Source organism: Leptodactylus fuscus, chromosome 2 (genome assembly GCF_031893055.1).
Source record: "Leptodactylus fuscus isolate aLepFus1 chromosome 2, aLepFus1.hap2, whole genome shotgun sequence".
Lineage (NCBI taxonomy): Eukaryota > Metazoa > Chordata > Amphibia > Anura > Leptodactylidae > Leptodactylus > Leptodactylus fuscus.
The window spans coordinates 211,981,546-211,994,658 of NC_134266.1; the positions used below are offsets into that span (position 1 = coordinate 211,981,546).

General features: G+C 40.6%; 1 protein-coding gene across 1 annotated transcript in view; it reads right to left on the reverse strand.

Annotated features, from left to right (window-relative positions):
• ENOX1 (ecto-NOX disulfide-thiol exchanger 1) overlaps positions 1-13,113 on the reverse strand; it is a 477,272-nt gene that overhangs the window by 291,340 nt on the left and 172,819 nt on the right. The window lies entirely within an intron of this gene.

The following is a 13,113-nucleotide window of genomic DNA, read 5'->3' on the forward strand; positions in this document are numbered from 1 at the left end:
TCCCTGTCTGTGTCGCGTGTTTGCAGGAGCGAGATATGAGAGGCAGGGAAGTAGGGGCGGGCCAGACAGGTGAAGGAAGCGTGGTTTCAAGCTTGCAGAGAAAACCACGCCTCTTTCACCCGTCTGGCCCGCCCCTCCTTCACTGCCTCTCAGATCTGGCTCCGGCAATGAAACCACACAGACAGGGAAGGAGGGGTGGGCCAAACGGGAGGAGGAGGAGTGGTTTTCTCGGCAAGCTTGAAACCACGCCTCCTTCACCCGTCTGGCCCGCCCCTACTTCCCTGTCTGTGTGGCTTCATTGCCGGAGCAAGATGTGAGAGGCAGTGAAGGAGGGACGAGCCAGATGGGTGAAAGAGGTGTGTTTTCAAGTTTGCTTAGAAAACCACACCTCCTTCACCCGTCTGGCCCGCCCCTTTTTCTCTTCTTACACAGCTTCACTGCAGGGTGTCTCTTTCCATCCATGGATGAGATTAGATAGAATAGATAGACAGACAGATAGACAGACAGATAGACAGACAGATAGACAGACAGATAGACAGATAGACAGACAGACAGATAGGAGATAGATAGATAGATAGATAGATAGATAGGATAGATTAGATAGATATATAGATATGTTCAAATCACCCCCATATCCCTACAATACATATAAAACAAAAACATTACTGTGAAACACATACACATTTGGTATCCCTGTGTCCGAAAGCCCCCGGTTCTATTTACATTGGTGAAATATTATATTATTATATTACATATTTCACCAATTTTTTTTCCTTAATTTTTTTTTTCCCTATTTTCCTCCTCTAAAACCTTAGTGCGTCTTATGGTCCGGTGCGTCTTATAGTCCGAAAAATACGGTACATTTACCAAACATATACGTGTGGGAGACACTGTGGCTTCTTCTATAGAGATAATTAATGTAATATACATGTGACGGCGCATGGAGTAATAATAAATTTTTATTTCTATAATGCTGACATATCCTGGAGCACTTTACAAGAGATTTGGATTAAATTTAGTGCAAAAGTATTGGAAAATGTGATAGGCCTGCCTAAACAGATGTGTCTTTAGGATGTGCTGGATGGTGTAGAAGTTGGAAGGTAGTGCATTCCAGAGAACTGATGCAACTCAGGAGGAATACTGGAGAAAGGCATGGGAGGTTCTGATAATAGAGGATGATAGGCTTAGAGCATTGACAGAACAGGGAGAAGAGGTTGGATGGTAGACAGAGATGGAGTAACCACAGCTATGTAGAATGGTACCACAGATACCTTTTGTGTTTCTATACAGTCTTAAAGTACACAACTCTGCCATGGGAATGATGTGGAACAGGAAATTGTGGACAACCAACAAACCATCCATCTTTTAAGCCAGTCACCACACAAGATATTCCAGAGCTCAGTCACAGACCATCAATAACCTAGATCAAACTCAAGAATGTAATGTGAAAAGAGTGCACACATCAATACGGTGGGCTGGCATAAAGTGGCAAATAACTGACAGATACTTATGCCATACACTTGCCATTTTGTTCTTACAATGCCTAAAAAAGCTCCAACCTGTCAGTTCATATTTTTGATGGATTAAAATCTACTTTCAGCAATTCAGAATGTTCACATATCACTTCTAAATGATAGCTTAAAAAGTAAAATTGTCCAACATGCATCTTATGTGCATGGATAGCTTCAATAGTATGAATTTTATCTTGTCCTCTTTTCTCAACTTGCCTTCTGCAGTAAATGCGTTCCATCCTAGACAGAGCCAGGAAACTTGGTCTGTTTTTCTTAGCAAGGAGATGTACAGTCAGGAGCCACAAGAAATAGCCCCAAGTGCTTTAAAGGGTTGTTCCATTAGGAATTCTGTTCACAGTTAAAGCCAGCCATCAGAACTTTTTTTTTTTCTATTTATCATTACTCTCATAAATTCTTGCAGTCCATTATCTCCTAGGAATATTGTTAAAACAGCACACCCTGTTGTTTCTATGCATCGCCTGTACTGTGTCCACCTTAGTAAATAAGCTTAAGAGGAAAAGCATGCAGAATTGTACTTATCCTTCTGCTCCAGCGAGTATGCAGAGGAATCCCTGGTGTGATGAGCTGGATGCTTCTAAGGTTGTGCTATAGTCTTTACTTGTTAGAGAAGATGCTGAGCAGATGCACTTACGGTAACGCTGTTTCAACCTCTGATATTATGATTATTATCTATTTATATAGTGCCAGCATACAGAACAGACAGTATTTGACATAGAAATAACATAAACAATAGGAGTGAGGGCCCTGCTCACAAGAGTTTACATTCTAGGAGACATAAGAAAACACTCGAGGTCAGAGGGCTTGTTTGGTACAATGGTTCAGCCATCTTAATAAATAAAGTCATGTAACTAAAGCTGTATGAGCCCGTCACCAGCTGGTATCTGTGAATAAACATATACTAAGGGGGCGTTTACACTTTGAAAACGGACACTTAAGAACAGACACGGACAGTAAAGGACACTGCATGATATCCCATATAAAATAATGCAAGATGTAACGGACACAGCTAGTGTCCGATGTTAATGTCCGCGCAAAATCTTGCGTGCATGGCGAGCAGGGTAACTTCTAGATGGAGGGGTCAGGTTCTGAGGAATAGAGTAGGAAGGATATCTTTCGATAAGAAATGTAAGCTAAGTGTGTGCAGGTGTAGAACAATGTGATCATCATGTGATAAGCATGTAATAAAGAGATGTGATTTTAGGGCAGTTTTGAACCTACTGTAGTTGGGAATTAATCCAATTATCTGGGGTAAAGCAATCTAGAGTCCCGGGACAGCGTAAGAAAAGTCTTGGAGATGGGAGTGGGATGTTCAGAAAACAGAGGATGCAAGTCTAAGGTCATTGGCAGAACAGAGAGGATAGGTAGGGTGGAAGACAGTGTCGAGGGAGGTGCAGCAACATGGGTGAATTTCTAAGTGATTGATTTTTTTTTTAATTGTATTCTATGATGGCACAAGGCAGATAAATCTAGGATAGTTTGTTAACTTGCTCTGCACCTCTACCAAGCAGAGAAGATGCTACAAACTTTAGAGGCAGCTGGCTCACCACACTAAGATGGCGTGGAAACACAGTCAGAAGACGATGTGAAGCAAGCACCACAACCTGAAGAAGTTGACCCAGCTACTCTTCAAAGTGTGAAAAAAGTAATATACAGATAATTAAGTTTTGAGATGATACGGAGGACATAAATTATGTTGGCACGCTAAGGTGGACAACATAATGGTTATTTATAGAAAGATCACTATTCCAGGATTAATTATTATTATTAATAAAATAAAAAATAAGTGTGCATAGAGAAGAGAATTATAATGGCTAAATTTAACTATAAATAATATTCTTCATGAGGTAACCCATACAGAGTATTTACTAATGCATACGATAAATTTGTATTTATGCAATAAGGCTAATTGTCATTATGCAATTTAATATTACGGTTATACCATTATATATAAAACACTGATATAAGCAAGAGAGTGAATGACAACACTGCTTTTAATATATTACAGCTATTTCATATTGTAATATTACCAATGCCCTCCACCTAGTAAATCAGTGCATGACTTGGGTACCTCTAAGCACTGCTGAGAATACTAATCCTTCCCAGGAATCTAAATATTCATGGCCATCAGCATGCAAGAATACAGATAAAGCATGTGTCCCTTTAAGCTAAGTAAAATGTAAGGCATTATATGCCAAGGCTGAAGCTATTAGAGAGATCAATATTTCTTCCACTGCCTTAATAAATCATTATATTACAGCACTAATGCCGGATGAGAATATCCCAGCTAACCAGGCAAAGCTTCCATATCAGTAAGAAAGCCAACATTTACATTACAGCCGCCTAATTGGTGTACAAAGAAGAGCCGCAAGATACCGCTCCCAATGCTGCTTGACATGCAGCGGTTTCAAATCAATATCTTAAGAGTGGGGGAGGGGGTGTTAACCAGATTATAAAATAAATAAAATAAAATGTGTCAAACAGTTTCCTATTCTGTCCATTTCCAAGTCATTCCCATAGACAAGGAGACAAAGAGTTACACCTCTAATCATGATGAAAATTATTATCCTGGGGTAAGATACATTCCACTCCACAACACTCAATACATTCATTTCTCAAGCCTGGATAAATGCTTTGAGACGTATTGTGCAGTAGGATGTGTATCCCCAGTGAAACACAATTTCCACATATTGATGTCTTGATGCAAATTGCTGTGCTTGGATTTATCAAGTGCTGCATATATATTTGCTTGCCCTGGCTACTATTGCTGAGCTTTGTTTCACAGCCACTAAACCCTAGCAGAAATATGCAAAATATACCATTTTATTATACACCATGGAATTACTACTACTAGGGAATAAATTGTTCTTCTACTTATTTTTTCTGTTCACAGGCAGAATCAATATAGCAAAACAGACATTTATATTTCCATCAAGGTTCTAAGTGTACATTCACATGGGCTGCAAGGAATCCAAGACAGATTTCACACCAATTCTTCAGGAAATCTGTGGCAAAGTCTTCAAGCATTAAATGCAGATGATGTCGTCGATTGGCCAAGGCTTTCACCCTATGAATTATAGGGGGATGACATTTGTGGTGAAGATCTGCAGAAAAATTTAGAATTTAAAATCCGCAGATGTAATTTGTTTGACTACTATCCACCGCAGATTTTCTGGCCCCAAATCTTGGTTTAACATGCAGCATTTTTTTGGGGGAAAAAAAACCCTTAGTTTTATTTTTGTGAGAATTTTTATGCTTCTTTTGCAGTAAAGACAAAAATACATTCAAAAAGACTGGGAAATAAAAAAGGAATAGCTTCTGTGTCCTACTGGTTAAAAAAATGCATCAAAATGGCAGTGGTGGTTTTCAAAAAAGTGAATGAGAAGCTTCAGTATTAGAGCAAAGGTTTATTATATTAGGAGCTAAGTGGACAAACATGAAAATGTAAGGGCACGTTCACACGGGGCAAGTGGGGGCGGATTTTGGCGCTGAATCCACGTCAGAATCTGCCCCCCTCAAAATAGAGGTCTATGTAGACCGCTAGCTTCTTTTTCGGATAGCGGTATGTTCCCGCTCACAGAAAAAAGAAGCGAGCTGCCCTTTCTTCAGGCAGATTCCACGGCTGATTCAGCCGCGGCGTCCGCTTTGTGGCAGCACCCTCTAAACTAGGCCCATTCAGTTGTGGCAGGCGCATTTTGGTCCTATTCAGATGCCACTTCCCGCGTCAAAATCAGGACCAAAATGTGCGGCGCATATCCCCGTGTAAATTAGCCCTAAGGGTTTTTCCAATCTTATGTATGACATAAGCAGAGGCCTTGCCATGTCTGTTGAGTAGAGGTTCCACCTCCTTAGCTGTAGGATCAGGCTCCTTTTTTACAGGCGGAGGCAAATAGCAGCGATGACAAAGATGGACATAGCTCGCTCCTCATTAAAGGGACAAGGGTAAGATTTCTGTCACCCTTAGAAACCAGGTATCCATTTCTCCCAATAAATGAGGGCTCTAGGGGTAGGGAACCCACAGATCAGACATTTTTGTTAGGATTATTTGTACATAGGATGTATTGCCAGGAATTGACATTAAAACAAATGTTAATAGTGAGATGGGTAGAGATCAATATTTCAGCAACTGAAGCTGAAAAATGTAAATTTGTAAATGAAGGACTCAAGCTAGGTCTACAATAAATCATTAAGATCATCAAGTATTATTTCTAGATTAATAAAAAAAACCACAACAGGTACAGATGATATAAAGTCCCGGCTTCTGATGTCATCCATACTATTATATTTCCTCTTGCAATACAAAAGAGGTACAACAGAGGTCTGTGCCGGATATTGCTATGAACATGAGGAGATTGATACGTCTATGACAGGAGGATGGCTGAAGTAGGATTACTCTTCTGGAGGCAATAAAATTAACACACAAAATGAACAGGGAAAAAAGGTGTTTCACGCTTGTTCTTGCAGCGCCATCAATACCATCAATTCATGTGACATGCCATTATACTATTCATCGTGCGAGTCATCTCACTTCTGCTGGTAAACAATGATGGAGTCATGATTCATGGAGGAAATTATGATGGATTGCTCAAACGCTTGATAAGGGATTTGTAAGCATAAGGATAAGATATGAAAAACAGCATTGAACAGTTTTGTCACTGCCAATAGCCTACACAGAATAAAGAGACTGCACAGATAAAACCATGCACAAAATACACTCTACTGCTGGAAAATGCCGGACATCACACCCATCATTGTGCTCAACTTCACAGGGCAAGGTGGACACTAACAAATATTACAGTCAGCCAAGTCTGCCAGTTTCAGGCCTGTCATCTAATATGTGTCAGGACTAGGGTTGAGCCGATCTTGACTTTTCAGGATCGATTTTAAAATCTGATTTCCGATCATTTTTCATTCGAACCCGATCTCGATCCCAATGCAAGTCAATGGGATTTTTTTTTATTAATCGGAGATCAGATTTTAAAAGCAATCGTACCCCCTGGTGTCCACTTACCTCCAGAGATGGCTGTTCCTGTGCCCCGTGCCTTCATTCTTCGCCTCGCTGCTGCTCTTCTCTGCCCCCTCCCTGCCAGGTTAGGAGAGTGTGGGCGGGTTAGGAGAGTGTGGGCGGGTACTGGGAGGGGAGACGTCACGTCTCCCCGCCCTGTACCCGCCCACACTAAGCCACAAGCCCCGCCTACCTAGCGCTTTAAACACTAACCTGGGAGGCGGGGCAGCGAGGCAAGAAGAAGGAGGGCACTGGAGCAGCCATCTCTAGAGGTAAGTAGCTGCTAGAGATTTAGTTTAGCCTTCCATTCGAATGAATGAAGGCAGCCGGCACGCAGGGGGCTGTGTGTCGGCTGCTTCCATTCATTCCTATGGAACTGCAACGGAGCCTTCACACTGAATATACATCGTATACTCAGTGTGAAGGCTAAGCAATGCATTGTGGGAAAAATCACCGATCTCGATGCCACATAAAAAGATCGTGTTCGGAATTCCGATGGCGATCGTGAAATTTTTTCGATCGCCGATCGGAATCTGATCTTTTCCGAACGCGATCGCTCAACCCTAGTAAGGAGCTGTCGGGCTGTTGGATTTAAACATAGTGAATCCTATTGAGGTGCTCGACCGTGGCGTAGTCTCCTCCTCTAGGCAGAGCAGAGCATGCATGTATATGGTATGATCAGGAGAAATCACTATCTAATACGTACAGCCAACTATACCATAGTTACAGCCACTTACCAGTAATAGTCCTATAAAGTGAGGGACCATCTAAAAACAGACAAGTCAGGAAAGCAGACATCTACTCTTCAATACAAAATAATTGTATTCCCCATGAAACAACATAAAGCACTCCGGGCAAACTGACAACTGTTAGGAAAACATTCCCAAAAGGAATAAGAGAGGAGCAGAACAATGCAAAATGGCTTAATGAATTATTACTGGGCACCAGATTCTATCAGGAATCCTATAGTTAGTCACCTAAAGTACACCGCGGCCTCCTGTAGAGTTATAGAAAGCTTACATGATGAGAAAAACTTTATATAGTTTAGTTTTAGAATAAAAGCTCCCTCTTTAGAGTCTTATTGTTCCATAATACCATACTTTTTCCGTTGCTTTTTCTACTATATTTTGCCTTCCATTAACAACATTTTCTACAGAGAAACATATAATCTACATAGTGCAGACTTCTCCATTGTCTGAGGTTGTTAGGAAATTCTCTTTTTCCCCACTGAACTTTATATGGTGATCTTTTGTAAGAAAGTATTGTTGCCTGGCTTTTCCTATCAACACAATAATTCTGTTTGGAAGATTGGCATTTCTACAAGTAACCTTTATACAATAGTGCAAGTAAAAGCCTTGTACCGAAGACATTAGAACCAAAACAGTAAAAACTACAGAAACTTCTCGATGTTTTAGGGCAAAACTTCAGTGTCTTATGGAAAACTATTTGCTCTGCAAAATCAAAGATAGTGAAGAAGCGAGAGTTTCTTTACATATTTAGACTTCTTATGTTTTTTGCTTCTGCTTTGTGTAGATGGTTCGAGTAAATGATGATAAGATCAGTATAGGGTACACCTTGTGACCACCACTGCAAGCTAATGTGGGGAAAATCTGGAGTTCCTACCATGGCTGGATACTAAATATGGAAACGAAGGTCATCAGTCAATGATACCACCAACATATCATTCCGTCAGGTCATTATGGAGGACATATGGTGATAAGGGAGAAATATTAAAGTCAGCATTAAAATGTTTTCAAGAATAGAAGTGTTAGGCCTGGTTCACATTTGTGGTGGTAATACGTTCAGGAAGTACACATAGGGACCCCCCGAATGGACTACCGAACGCATTGGCAAGCAGTGTGCAGTGAAAGCACACGGACCCCATAGACTATAATGGGGTCTGTGTGTTTTCTGCCCGGAACATGCAGACAGAAAAGTACTTCACAATCTACTTTCTTCTCAGCATGACTCGTGCCGAGACCACACAGAAAACACACGGACCCCATTACAGTCTATGGGGTCTGTGTGCTTTCACTGCACACCGATTCCTAATGCATTCAGTAGTCCATTCGAGGGGGTCTACATGTGGACTCCCCGAACAGATTACTGACGCAGATGTGAACCAGGCCTTAACAGTTTATTTTTTCCAATTAACAAAAATGAAAGGAATGAACAAGAGAGAAATCTAGATCATATCAATATTAGGTGTGACTGCCCCTCAGAAAGAGTCCTGGAAATGATGATATGGCTCTGATCTCAACATCCTCAAGTCTGTCTGGGATTACATGAAGAGACAGAAGGATTTGAGTTTGCCTACATCCATAGAAGATCTGTGGTTAGTTCTCCTAAGATGTTTAGAACAACCTCCCTGCCAAGCTCCTTCAAAAATATTGTACAAGTGTACATAGAAGAAGCACTGTTGTAAAGGTAAAGAGTGGTCACAAAAAAACGATGTAATTTAGCTTTCCCTTTATTCATTCACTTTGCACACACACATATATTATATATATATATATATATATATATATATATATATATATATTTACGTGTAGAACAAACTTGTAAAACAGGCTGTGTATAGTGTAAACTGGAACTCTGGAAAAGAAGTCTACAGTTCGGCTTTAAGAATGTGCCTCACTGCAAGCATGTTGACAGTTTCCAATAGCAAACAGCTGTCTTAGGCAATAATATAGACCGATTCGAGATCAGTACAAATAAATAATGCAATCCATTTACAGAGCTGCTCAACTTTTTATTTAAATCATATCTAAATGTGAACATAACTAAAGTAACATTGCCTCGTAAAACAAAGGAAGAGAATCCTTGAGCTGAGCTCTTCCATCAGCTTGTTAAAAATTCTATTTAGAGATTACTGTATGCTGGATCCACGGTGAACAGATGCTGTCAAATTCAGAGAAAACAAATTGACTTATTAGATCGACTACTCTTGCCTTCAAAAATACTATAAAGCCTGATGGACCCATTAATGCAATTGTGAACAGCAGAAAAGCTGCGCAACAAGTAATTGGCATCTAGAAAAATATACAGAAAAATGGAACAAGGATATATTTTCCACTTTTGTACCATCATTGTTTTTGTTCAATAAACTTGAAGTAACACCAACCATCCCAAACAAAATGTATTAGACTAGTTGAATCCATTGGAATTTCGCCATTAATTCTATCTGCAGTAAAATTTACATAGTTACGTGCTGATTTTGTGGAAGACTTGCCAGGGGTTTCACCCTTTGTCTCGGGTGAAATCTGTAATGGAAATCTGTACAAATAACGTTGGCATTCACTGGCTTACAACCCGCAGTGCAGAACGTGGATGAGGTATTTTAAAGTTTCTTCCACTTTGCTCATGCTGTAACGTTACCAGACATATAAATACAGTTACATAAGCTGACATAACTGTTAAGCCCCTTAAAACCGTGGACTGACTCTTTAAGGTAGAAGAGAATTCTTACAAATGAAAAAGTCTCTTTCTGCTGTCCCTACATATACCAGTAGTAGAAAAAAATGCAGAAGCAGCACAGCATACAAACCGGGTGCAAAGCCAAACTGGAAGGTGGCTAATCTTCTTTCTACATATACCAGTAAAGATCTCATATTACAAATATCGCTAGATTCACACTAGCGTTCAGGTCTCCGTTCTCAGCTTTCCGTCTTCTGTACTGCAAGTCTGACTCTGTGTCTGATTTTTAAAAAAACGGTTTCGCGGCGGAGAGCATAAAACGGTCACCGCCGCTCACGGCCGGACATCTTTCAAACCCATTCAAATAAATGGGTATGAAAGAGTCCTGCAGGTTTCAGTCTCCTGCCTCTGTTTTGTGCAGGAAACGGAAACCTGCAGAACGGAGACCCGGGCGCAGATGTGAACGAGCCCTATCTGGTGAATGGCTTCTTAACTAACAAATATTAAGGAAAGCAAAAAAGCATTCACTGTAAATATTTTTAGGAAGGCAACGATGAAGTCTTCTTACAAAAGGATTTCAGGTGGTAAGTTCTGGCACAAATATCAGTTTCAGAACATGAGGGACATTTATACACTAAATTTGGACAGGCTAAAAGAACATTACAAAAGGAGAGAAGAGGCACAATGTCATCACATTCTATGTTCAAGAACTTGATAATGTGTCTCTTCTTTCTCAGACATATCTATTTCTACATGCTTCCACATCTCTTATCTCTATTAATTCCTTAAAGGGGGCTTCTGGGCAGACAAACTATCCTTAGGATATGTCATCAGTATGATAATGGGGGAGGATTGGTAAGAGAGGTCAGATATCCGAGACCCCTGGGGATCAGTTCTTTTAGCAGTCGCTACACAGAGAACAGAGCTGTAAGCATACAAGGGGGGACCCAAAAGTTTCCAGAAAAGTTGTTTTTGAAGCCTGTATTTATTTTTTTGTACAAAATTCTTTCAATCTCCTTCAAAGTACTCTCCTTTAGCGGTAATACACTTGTCAAATCTCATCTGCCGGGGCCACACGGTGGTTCAGTGGTTAGCACTGCAGCCTTGCAGCACTGGAGTCCTGGTGTTTAAATCCCACCAAGGGCATAAAACCATCTGCAAGGAGTTTGTATGTTCTCCCCGTGTTTGCATGGATTTCCATCCCATATTCCAAAAAAACATACTGATAGGGAAAAATGTACATTGTGAGCTCTATGTGGGGCTCACAATCTACATTAAAAAAAAAAAAAAAATCTCATCTGCCATTGTTCAAAACATCTACTTTGATGTCTGCAAGCCCCTCCATCGTTTTCCTCTTCAGCTCCTCCACGTAGGCGAAACGCTTCCCCTTGAGGTTCCTCTTCATTCGTGGGAATAAAAAAAGTCACTGGGAGCCAAATGGGGTGAATAGGGTGGGTGGGGATAGACAGCCATGCCGTTTCTTGCCATGAAAGTGGTCACCGAGATGGCGGTGTGGGCTGGGGCATTGTCGTGGTGGAAAAACCAATCACCACACTGCCACATTTCGGGCCTTTTTCGCCGCACATTGTTGTGCAACCTCTTGAGAGCCCCCAAGTAGAAAACATGGTTGATGGTCTGACGTGCTGGAACAAATTCCGAGTGCACAATCCCTTTTGCATCGAAAAAACAAATGACCATTGTCTTCACATTGAACTTCACTTGACGAGCGACGGCTGGACAAAACAGCTATTGCAAGAAAATTCACTGCGGGTAGATGAAACCTTCCACATCAACGCCGCTTGGCACACTTACTGAGAAGGCGTGGTTGAACAAATAACTAGCTGCAGAATCGCGTACTACGAAAACTGCGCGCACAGCAGCCTCATTCTGGAAACTTTTGGGTCCCCCCTCATATGTCTCTTTTCTCTGGTAGTGCTTGTGCTGAGTTACTACTGCTCAGCCCCTATATAACTGAATGTGAGCTAGAAACAGAGCTATCTGCTTCCAGCTCTACTCTCCTTATTGAGGTTGCTGAACAGCAGACCCCTTAATCACATACTGTTGACCTACCTAAGCATTAAGCATGAATATAGTTTTTCTTAAAAACCTCTAGGTTTTTATCATGATATTGAACTTTTCTATCTATAGGAATGAGGGTAAAGTGAAGCTCAGCCATACCAATAGAGAGACATACCGATTTTCTAGTGTAAAAGGTGGCAGATAAGTGCAAGTACCCAATGACACAGTGACACGTTCCAGACCACCACGCAGCCCACGGTGAAGACTGTCACGGCATCTACTGTATGTAGGAGCTACTGATCATAGTTGGCAATACATTAACTGCAAATTCAGTTTAGCAAATTCACTGTTACCTAAACAATCCAATAAATAATATATATAGTAATGACAGAATGAAAACACGTTCTGCCCCATTAGTTACTAAAACAGAATCTGTCAGCTCTCCTATAATGACTGTTCTAGTAAATACTTGTATTACCAATAAAAAAAATGGGGTGGGGTTAAGGGGATGACTTAGGGACATAAAACAGCTCCATAGAATATACCATCTTCTAACTTAATTCAGATCGAATTTGTCATCTCATCTTTCATCATAGAACTGTGTTATTATCATGTAAAGAATCCATCCATGGAGCACCTTTTCTTCGAGCTCTGTATTATTTCTTTCCTCTGATATTTCTACTAGAATTGTATAAATTGCCAACTGGGCGTTACCATTTCATGTGGCATAAGGATGTGTCCATGATTATAGTTTAACTTGATCAGCATTGACTAAGACTGACAGACTAAAGCTACATGCACATCAGTGTGTGTATCCATGGGAAAGCAGAATGGATGGCACATTGATGATACCATGTAGGAGAGGCCAGGCTATAAAACAAGCAGGACACAAATTCATGATAATACATGTAAAACATTTCAAAACATGGCTAGCACCATGACAAAACACACATTTTATGTGCATGGTATCTTAGAAAATAGAGTACAAGTACTGTACTTAAAATAGACATGTCAGGAAAGATGACTGGTCCGGTTTAAAGAATTGTGTATTCCAGGCTTTCTGCTATGAGTTAACACTTAAACCATTTCCTCATGAATAAAGCGACCACATATAAAGCAAACACCTGAACATACCATAGAAAA